The following is a 9,639-nucleotide window of genomic DNA, read 5'->3' as shown; positions in this document are numbered from 1 at the left end:
AAAGTAGGTTATAGCTGGACTTGAGTTTGGGAGTTCTGTATGTTTGAGGGCATCCAGAAGTCAGAGTCCTTGACCAGTCCTTGTCACTAATCTGTAAACAATAATTTCAAGTAGAATTTAGCATTTTTTAACTACTAAGAAATTGAAGCTTGATGATTTCCTGTGTAACACTACTTAGGTCTGAGCAGATAAGGGCATTTCATACTATTGGTCCTAACATTAAATTTTTTTGATTTAAAAAAACAGTTAATGTTAATAGGAATGATGAGTTTTGGCTTTTTTTGTTGCATTTTGAACACATGAGGAGTTCATCAGTTTAAACTAGTTTTTTTTTGTTATTTTTAAAAAGCAGAATATAATCTTTTTACTTCTATGTACCAGTTTAAAAAAAAAATCACTGATGCTATCAAAACGTTCAGTACCTGAATCTTAACTCTTACATAGGCGAAAGTAGTGCTTACTGCTGAAACTGCATGGAACATATACCTGTATACCTTCTTCTAGTTTTTTTTTTTCTTTTTTTTTTTTTTTTAGAGTCTGGCTCTGTTACCCAGGCTGGAGTGTAGTGGTGCAATCTCGGCTCACTGCAACCTCTGCCCTCTGGGTTCAGGCAATTCTCCTGCCTCAGCCTCCCTAGTAGCTGGGATTACAGGTGTGTGGTACCACAACTGGCTAATTTTTGTAATTTTAGTAGAGATGGGGTTTTGCCATATTGACCAGGCTGGTCTCGAGCTCCTGACCTCAAGTGATCTGCCTGCCTCGGCCTCCCAAAGTGCTGGAATTATAGGCATGAACCACCGTGCTCAGGCTTCTAGTGTTTATTTTCAATTGAAGGGAACATGCCGTTCCTCTTAGGGAATTTTAGGCCCCATTACCCTATAAAATGAATAGTTTTGAATAATTATTGTGAGAGACCATTAAAAAAAGACAATTTAAAATACTTGATTCCAAATTAATATACAAGTAACCTCAAGAAACCCAGTGCTAAAGGAAAACAGCAGGCAACTACAGTTCTGAATTCTTCCATCAAACTTTTCAAGAATAGAGACTGGGTTAATACTACCTTTCTAAAACAAAGGAAGTCATTTTAAAAGCTAAAGAACCCCTGTTAATATAATTTGATTACAAAGTTAGAAAACCAGAATTATATTTCTTCACCTAATTTAGAATTCTGGAAACACAGTACCTTAGTAAGCATTAAAGGATACCTCAAATTAACCTGTCATAGAAAATTGTCTCTTGAGCTTTCAAATCCTATACCAATTCTTTACCTTTTGTTGTTTATTTATTTATTTATATATTTATTTTTATGTTTTAAGGTGAATTACATGGGGCTATTTGTTTCTCTAACCTAATTTCAAATCTAAAGGCAAAATTAAAATGCATTTTTTTCCTATTTCCAGAAGAAATTGCCTCAAATGCTACTATCCTATGATTTTCTGTTCAGCTCACAATAAAATAGCGTATTGTTCTTCCAAACTGTCTTATAAGGCAATACTATAAGATTAAATAGATAAAAGTTACCATATAGGCTATGAAGATTGTTTGCTGGTGGTAATTTTTAAGCTTGATTTTGAATAGACTTAATAAGAAGGGCACTTGGAAGAGGTGGCTCAAATTTTGCTCTTTAAGGTGCCTTGAAATTATAGGCTCACTCTCCCAACATTTCAAAAAGCCTTTTTGAAAGGCTTTACCTTAAGGGCAAAGCAGTGATAGAAGCTTTACAGTCATTTCAGAAAAGCACATTGTTTTCCCTCTTAAATCATTGCTTAATACTCCTGGAATGAAGGCAAAGAGAAAACCGAGAATAAAACTAGCCAAGCACTGCAGCAATTGGGCTTCCTGCCTATTTTCCCTGTCCCAAAGAAAAGGGAGACACCATCTTGCAATAAATACTTTATAGACAATTGGACTTTTGCAATGTCAGTCAGCATTTGATGTCCCATATCTCCTAATTCTTTTTGTTGCCAATAGTTGGCCTGGCAGTGGTAGTTAACTTGGAGCAATTAATCTGTAGATGAGGAAGGGCTTCCTTTAACAGTTGAAGGGTGCTGTCTGGCAGGATTCCAAAGACTTGTAGTGTTTTTAGAGTGGGAATTGCTTCGAGTTCAAGTAAAGTTTTGGGTATATCATAGCACCGACTGCGTGATATGTATTGGAGGTAGTTGAGCTGGAAAATATCTGAAAGCAGTCATTCTTTAGCTTTAGCATGACATCACTTACGTTTAGGTGGACATCTAGACCCTCATTGGGGGATCTTCTAACTAAAGTAGAGACATTGGATTTCAGGATATTCTTTCGGCAGCCACTGAGATTCAGCTGGGTGATGCTCTCTGACAAATGCGCAACAGCCACTTGCACATGTTTTTTCAGTGAAGTCACATCACCAGCAGAGATTTAGCTCATCCAGTCTGGAACAGCTGGATTAGGAGAACCCAGAACACCCAGTTGCACTAAATTTGAGTTCTGTGCAAGATTATTGAAAATGGGATCTGAAAGCCGTAGGTCTTCCAGAAAGCTTAGATTCTGCAGCTTGGAGCCCTGAGACAGAATGCCATGGAGGGCAGACACATCTATAACTGAGTTCAACACATCCCTCTGCTGTATATGCAGAGGGCTAAAATGTTCAGCCAATGGTTGGTCATAAATGACTGTTGGCAGTGGAAGGCAACCGGCCCACACTAATCACATCTGGCTTCAGATTTTTACCTGTGAGGTATAAAGTCTGCCACAGAGACTCAACAAATGCTAGGGCAGTACCATCTCTTAAAACGTCGGAGGCCTTTAGCAGCTCAGTGAAGGGCAGACAGGAAAATATCCCCAAGAGCCGCTCATCTGGAAGGGAGTCCCATGAAACACCTGGAAGGTTCTCTCCATTTAGTTTAGGCCTGTTGATCATCACAGTCTTTGTCATTCCTTTTGCTCTTCAGCCATTTCCTTGGGTGGCTGTGTGATTGGCCCAGGTTTTAGAGCAGTTCCTTGGGGATATTCTCACTGTCTGCCTCCTCCTTCTCCAGGGCGGAGACCCCGATGCCTGCCAGTAGTTCAGAAGTCTTGCTGGAATCCTATCCCCACATGAAGCTGGTGGTAACATTGCTACTCTGGTCTGGAATCTCTTAAAGGTGGTTCTTGTGCATGGCATCTGCAGGTTTGGGAGTTTTAAGTACATGCGTTATTTGCACAGCTGCCTGCCTCCTGGATTCCTGCTTTGGTGCATGGCAGCCCCTAGCTTGCTTAGGAACGCAGCAGCTAGATCTATGAACTCTAGCAACATTTCAAGTGGGATGGGCACTCCCTTTTATTGTTTTTTAAGCTCCACTTTTCCTTTCTGGAATTAAAATTATTTTTTAAGTGTATAAATTTATAGGGTACAAGTGTAATTGTGTTACATGCATAAATTGCCTAGTGGTGAAGTCAGGGCTTTTAGGTTAGCCATCACCAAATAACGCACGTTGTATGCATTAAGTAATCTCTCATTATCCACCCCTCTCCTACCCCACTCACTCTTCAGAGTCTCCATTTGTTTATTATTCCACACTCTAAGTCCATGTGTACACATTATTTAGCTCCTACTTATAAGAACATGTGATATTTGTCTTTCTGTGTCTGACTTGTTTCACTTAAGATAATGGCCACCAGGTCCGTCCACATTGCTGTGAATGACATGATTTCATTCTTTTTTACGGTTGAATAGTACTCCATTTTGTATATATGCCACATTTTCTTTATCCAGTCTTCTGTTGGTTAATACTTAGGTTGATTCCATATCATCGCTATTGTGAATAGTGTTGTGATGAACATATGTGTGCAGGAATCTTTTTGATATAATGTATATATATATTTTTATATAATTTATTTAACTTTGGATAGATAGTAGTGGGATTGCTACATCAAATTGCTACATCTATTTTTACTTCTTTTAGAAATCTCCATACTGTGTTTTCATAGAGGTTGTACTACTTTACATTCCTACCAACAGTATGTGAGTTTCCTTTTCTTCACATCCTTGGCAACAAGTTATTTTTTATCTTTTTAATAATAGCCATTCTGACTGGTGTAAGATAATATCTCATTGTGGTTTAAATTTGCATTTTTCTGATGATTAATCATGTTGAGCATTTTTTTCATATGCCAGTTGTATGTATTCTTTGAAAAATGTCTATTCATATCCTTTTCCCACTTTTTAAGGGATTACTTTTTATTGTTGAATTGTTTGAGTTTCTTGTAAATTCTGGATATTAATCCCCTGTCAGATGCATAGTTTCAAATATTTTCTCCCAGAATGACGAATTTTTTTAAAAAAAACTTTCCAAATTAAGTGTTGATTAGGATGTTATATTAGGGTTCTCTAATAAGACAGAACCAATAAAATATATATATATACATATACATCTACCTATTATATATACATATTATTTTCTCTCTATATAGAGAAATATATATATACATTTTATTGTCTCCATATATATGTATTTCTGTCTCTCTGTCTCTCTCGAGATATATATATATATCGAGAGAGAGAGAGAGACAGTTATGAGTGGGGATTTATTAGTCAAATCAGCTCACAGGGTTATGGAAGCTGAGAAGTTCCATGACAGGCCATCTGAAAGCTGAAGATCCTGGGATGCTGGTAGCATGGCTGAGTCCAAGTCTGAAGAATGAGAACTCAGGTGTAAGTCTTGTAGTTCAAAGGCCAAAGGGCTTGGAGTTCTGATGTCCAAGGACAGGGGAAGAAGAGAGTGTATTCCAGATCCAGGATTGAGAGAGAGAAATCAATTTGCTTTTCCTCTCTTTTTGCTCTATCCAAGTGATATGGTTTGGCTGTGTCCCCACTCAAATCTCATCTTGAATTGTAGTTCCCATAATCCCCATATGTCATGGGAGGGACCTGGTGGGAGGTAATTTAATCATGGGACAGTTACCCTCATGCTGTTCTTATGATAGTGAGTGAGTTCTCGTGACATCTGATGGTTTTATAAGGGACTTTCCCCCTTTTGCTCAGCACTTCTCCTTGCTGCTGCCATGTGAGGAAGGACGTGTTTGCTTCCACTTTCACCATGATTGTAAGTTTCCTGAGGCCTCCCCAGCCATGCTGAACTGTGAGTCAATTAAACCTCTTTCTTTTACAAATTACCCAGTCTCGGGTATGTCTTTATTAGCAGCATGAGAATGGACTAATACACTAGGCCTCCAGCCCATTGGATGGTGCCTACCCACATTGAAGGCAGATCTTTCCCATTTAGTGCATGTAGACTCACACCAATATCCTCTGGAAACACCCTCACAGACTCACTCCAAAATAATGCTTTACCAGTTCTCTAGATATTCCTTAATTCAATCAAGTTAACACCTAAAATCAACCATCACAGATTTAAAGTAACTGGAATTCTTACACAATGCTGGTGGAAGTGTAAACGGGTAAAACCACTTTGGAAAACTACTTGTCTGTTTTGATTAAATCTAAATATATGCTAAATAATTATGACCCAGTAATTCCAAATCTCACAAAATGAGTACATATATTCACCAAGAAACTTGGGCATCTCAGAAGCATTATACCAGAGCCAGAAAGAATAAAATATTTATTTACACAGAACAGATACATAAACTGAGGTATATTCAGACAACTTGAATACTTAGCTATGAAAATGAACAAACTACTACCATAGGCAACAACATGGATGAATCTCACAAACACCATGTTAAGTGAAAGCTGTTGGACATATAAGGCTACATACTCTTTTTACATTTACATAAAGTTCAGAACCACAAAACTTATCTGTGATAAATAGTGAAAACCTTGGGAAAGCAGGGGGAATAAAGAGTTAGAAGGGGAATGAGGGAGGCTTTTTGAGTTTGAGTAACTCTCTATTTCTTGCGTTGGGCGATGGTTACAAGATGTTTTCATTCTGTGAAATTTCATCGAGCTGTATGCTTGTGATTTGTGTACTTTTAAGATGCATGTTTTATTTTGGCACAAACATTTATTAAAGAAACTTACAAGCAATCCAACAGAACCTACTAAGTTCTATAAAAACTATCAGAATACATATGGCAGGAAATTTATATTATTTTGAACTCATGGGGAAAACTTACTACCTACTACACAATGGGTTAATCTCGTGAGGCAGGGATTGCTTTTTGATAGATGAGTTGGGATTGGAATTTAGGTGTGTCTGATGTCAAAGCCCATGCTCATAGCCACTATCTTGTACAGCCTTCCATTATGATTAGATATTCTCTTCCTTATCTACTTATGACAAACAACTGTGGTTTTGTATATTTTCTTTTCCTGTTTTATTTTGTGACACTAAGCGACAGTGAAATATTATCTATATCCTTAATTGCATTTCATGACATGAAAATAAAGTTGAAAAACATTTGTTTGCTCTAAACAAGGCCAAATGACTACTTTTATGCATATATGTATGTATTATTTGTGTGTGTGTGTGTGTGTGTGTGTGTTGTGATCACAAAGCTTAGATGTATGATGTATGTGGTATATCATTATATCTTTTGAATAATTCTTCACTTGTGTCATGGCAGTTTTAATACTTTGCTTGGTATTTGACCACAGCTAAACATTGAGCAGACAATCTCACTGAGCTGTCTGTGGTCAGCATTTAAGGTTGTTGTTGTTGTTTTGTTTTGTTTTTACCTCCCTCAAGATGTGCTAATTCAGAATCTTTCAGAGTATGCAGCAGTTTAATTTTTTCCAACGTGCACTGACTTGTACACAGAGATATTAAATTATATCTGTCATTGTTCATCTGTTGCCCAATGATAACATTTGCTCAGTTCCCCAGGAGTGTTTTATAATTCCCACCTCATTTCAACTCGGTCTTATGCTCATCCCTCTTCTAGTTGTTAATAAATTGATGAAACTGCAACACCACCAGTCAAACATAGGGCTATACCATCGCCCTGTTAACCTTTTGTACACACTGAAAGTTGGTCATTTATTTTTACTGTTAGCTTTCCACCTCTTAAATACTTTATAAGCCGCAGCTAAAGTGGCACATGCTCACCCTTTAGATACGAATTTAATATATAATCACCAAAGAATGTGAGAATTCTATTGTTTTTATAGAAGTAAATGCTTTTTTTCCCTAGAGGGTAGCCATTTAGTTTACCTATTGAATATCATAGATAATTATTCTCTATTTTTCCTTAAAAAATAGTTTGCCAGGCATTCCAGCTCTTCTCATATATTCAGTCTTATTCCTTTAACTGACTAAATGCATCTGACATATTTATTACTGAAGACATATATTCATAAGACACTTTACAGAATAAATGTTCAACTAATTAGAAATCTACATCAGAATAATATATGTATATATTTTCATTTGCTTATATTATATCAATTTTCTTCACTTGATTTTTCAGAGACTATACTGATAGAATTCCTAAAAGGACAAAAGATTATCTCCAAAGAAAAATGTTTACAAAATTAATACATTCATATGACAGAGCAGTTAAATTTTTGGCTTCCTTAATATTGTAATGCATAGAGCTAGCTGAGAAGACTATTAAGTAATCATTATCTTTATTATGGACAACAGTAGATCCTCATTCTGTTCAGGTAGATGCAGCAAACTAACAAATCTTCCTTTATTATAGTCTGTGTACTAATTATAGAGTAGCTACAAAAGTTGAAACTTGTTCAAAGTTAGAAACAATGATACACCCACATACTCTCTGAGCCACCTTTCAGTAACCTGCCTATTTCAGAACTTGGTAGCTTCAGCTCATATTATTATTATAGCTTTTGCTTTCTTTTTTTTTTTTGCAAGATACTTGGGAAAGGTGAAATAGAATAGAAAATCATTACAATGCAATGGTATTTCTGCATTGCCTGTAGGTTTAATATTTTGATTTGTTTCTCACCTAGACACTTGGTTATAAATCCAAATGAATTTTTTTAATCAGTCTGGGGAGAGAAATGTCTTGAAAAAACCCACCAAGCTTTATTTGTGAAAAATGTAATGAAAAGTTTAAGGAAGGAGAACGAGGACTTACAATACCAAGATTTTCATGAAAATTAATCTGACCTGTTGCTAAACTCAAATTCCAAGGCTGAGTTTTGAAACAAACTTTCTTATGGCATTATAGCTAATCTGTGATGACTGTTACATAAATAGCTTTTTTGCACTACACCAAATACAAGTTTTCTCATTTCCAAATCCCTGAAAAACTGTTATGACATCGAATAAACAAGAATCCTTTTAAAAGAATAGGCCGTTGCTACAATCAAGTCAATTTCAGCATTCTTTTCCCAGAACTATTTTGCATATTGGGTTATACAACAGTTTTAGTCCTAGTAACTGTCTATTTTGGGACCTCACCTACAATCTGGTGACATTATGGAAAAAGTATGAAATTAGAACTGTAATATGAATAAAAAAGGCAAACATCTAGAGTTTAAAAGATTATCTTTGTACTTAGCTGCTTTTCATTTATAAAGGTACTTTTTAAGCACTAATTAATCTGCTTAAAACCCCCATGAGCATGGCTGGACTAGGAGAAAAACAGAGTTTTGAGGAGAGAAAAGTGAAAAGTTCCTATTGGAGCTATATTTTTCCATAGCTCATCTCAAAGCAGAATCTCCTAAATAGGTAAGTCAATTAAATTCCTCTTATCTGAACAGTCAGGCTGTTCAGTAGATAAAGAAATTCCATTTTGCTTGAGACCCCCAGGGATAGCCTAAAGCATTGTTCCACAGTAAGCCAACGTCTCAGAATTGAGAAATCAAGGGAACCCAGAATCATCTTAGATATTTGGACATCTTACAGATCAGTGATGGAAGGATTTAAGCCAAATAACACTGGTTCTGACTAGAATTGGACATATTTCTAAGAAAATAACCAGTTGACTCACCATGTCTAATTCCTTGCAGGTCAATAATTCATTTCTGACTATGGCAGTTTCAATCAAACTTTTGGGGTGAAGGAATGCATGTGGGTGTCACTGACTGCCACTGGCAGGCCCGAGGCATAAACAAGAGAGAAGACCAAATAGAAGGGGAGAAGTTGTTGTGGTAGAAGATTACCAAGTAATTATTTCTTTTTTTTTTTTTTTTCCGGAGGCAGAGCTTCGTTCTCGTGGCCCAGGCTGGAGTGCAATGGCGCGATCTCGGCTCACTGCAACCTCCGCCTCCCGGGTTCAAGCAATTCTTCTGCCTCAGCCTCCTGAGTAGCTAGGATTATAGGTGCCCGCCACCACACCTGGCTAATTTTTGTATTTTTAGCAGAGACAGAGTTTCACCAATTGGCCAGGCTGGTCTTGAACTCCTGACCTCGTGATCCACCTGCTTCAGCCTCCCAAAGTGCTGGGATTACGGGCATGAGCCACCGTGCCTGGCCAGTAGTGGAGGTTTTAAGAACTGGTCAGATGGAGGATATATTTTTAAGGTACAGCCAATGGGATTTTAAAAAAAGAACACTTGAGTTGTAATTGACATACAGAAAGCTGTGCAAATGATATATCGAAGAAATAATAAAATTATCATTGTAGATGTGCTCATTAAAATAAATTCAGTTAGGGTTTTATTGTGATAATTCACTGAGAGAAATTAAGTATTCTTGGTGCCAAGCTGTCCTCTTAAATTGATATCAGTAAACTGTCAAGATTAAATAT

The 9,639-nt window shown here is 36.8% G+C and overlaps 1 pseudogene; it reads right to left on the bottom strand.

The window, feature by feature from the left end:
- Positions 1-1,897: 1,897 nt before the first annotated feature.
- LOC101152066 (S-phase kinase-associated protein 2-like) lies at positions 1,898-3,137 on the bottom strand (annotated as a pseudogene).
- Positions 3,138-9,639: the final 6,502 nt, after the last annotated feature.

The sequence above is a fragment of the Gorilla gorilla genome, chromosome X (assembly GCF_029281585.2).
Source record: "Gorilla gorilla gorilla isolate KB3781 chromosome X, NHGRI_mGorGor1-v2.1_pri, whole genome shotgun sequence".
In the NCBI taxonomy this organism is placed as follows: Eukaryota; Metazoa; Chordata; class Mammalia; order Primates; family Hominidae; genus Gorilla; species Gorilla gorilla.
Note: the sequence above shows the minus strand (reverse complement) of the source record. Positions and strands in the feature narration are given on the sequence as shown.